This window comes from Tasmannia lanceolata, unplaced genomic scaffold (assembly GCF_043159265.1).
Source record: "Tasmannia lanceolata isolate RefF3 unplaced genomic scaffold, GAP_Taslan_0.1 ptg000018l, whole genome shotgun sequence".
NCBI classification, from domain to species: domain Eukaryota; kingdom Viridiplantae; phylum Streptophyta; class Magnoliopsida; order Canellales; family Winteraceae; genus Tasmannia; species Tasmannia lanceolata.
Genome location: NW_027518695.1, coordinates 55,425,280 through 55,426,493, shown reverse-complemented (window position 1 = coordinate 55,426,493; position 1,214 = coordinate 55,425,280).

Sequence of the window (1,214 nt, the reverse complement as noted above, 5' to 3'; positions counted from 1 at the left end):
AATCATACCAAGTTTTCACTTTAAATAAAAAATACACTCCAAGCTAAGAAGAAGTTAGGAACCTAGCTTATTTCAAGAAAGTTCCTCTCCCTTTCTCTTCTCTTCTCTTCTCTCTCTCTCTCTCTCTCTCTCTCTCTCTCTCTCTCTCTCTCTCTCTCTCTCCTCACTTCCTTTTCTTTCTTTTCTTTTAGTCTCTTGTTTTCTCTTTAGCTAAGCTCTAGCACGAAATTTCTTTCTTTTTCTATCATGTTCTACTCCCTTCTAGTCTCTTCTCATTGTTTCTATAATTTTCATTAGCTTTAGAAGTAGTTAGTTGTAATAAACTTGTTAATTATTAGTACTAATAATGGTGAGGTGTTGGGGATTGACTTCACTAATGTGTGATGGGACTATCTTGGCAAAGACACCTATCTATTAAAGGATTAGCTTCATGTTATGTGGACATATGGCAAGAAAACCTCTAAGTATACTTTTGCCCTCCATTTTCCGTACAATTTTACAAATTTGCCACCTCAAATGAAAAGTCTATTCTATCATTTCTTCAAATAAAATTTACAACTCTTTAATAATACATCCCTAACTATATTTAAAGGTTAAATCATCCTCTAATCCTAGGTTAATAGGTTGGGTCTTTAGCCTTGTGGACCTCCATCAAAGCCAAGTCTAACATAATTCCAAATGGAGTCTAATTAAGAGTCCTAGGATGTTCTAACATTTTTAATCTTAATCATCCTCTATCCAATGTAGTGTTAAAAAATTTATACACAATAATATTTTATATCTTATAGATATACGGTATGCTATACAAGGAGGTCACTTCATCATAAAGTTATAATTCATTAGTATAATTTATACTTTAATTAAAAGTGACACAATATAGTTATGGTAATATAACTAAAAGTATGAAAATATGTAATTAATAATGCATGCTAAACGACAATTAAAATCCTAGGTTCTCACATGTACTTAGATCTTTTCTTAGAAAAACTCCTCAACTATCATTTTTTACATAATGACACCTATCTGTGTTTACTTTGCAGAGAAACCATCTTAAATTAATAATCATACTGAAATTTTAAACAGATCATTGGTTTTTGTTAGAGAAAGAATAGATTTTCCATGTTCTTAAACTTAATTTTCTTTTCTCGTTGTTTACTTAGGGTGTGTTCTTTAACGATTCTCCTTATTCTCATTCTGGAAGCCAGAATCAATTC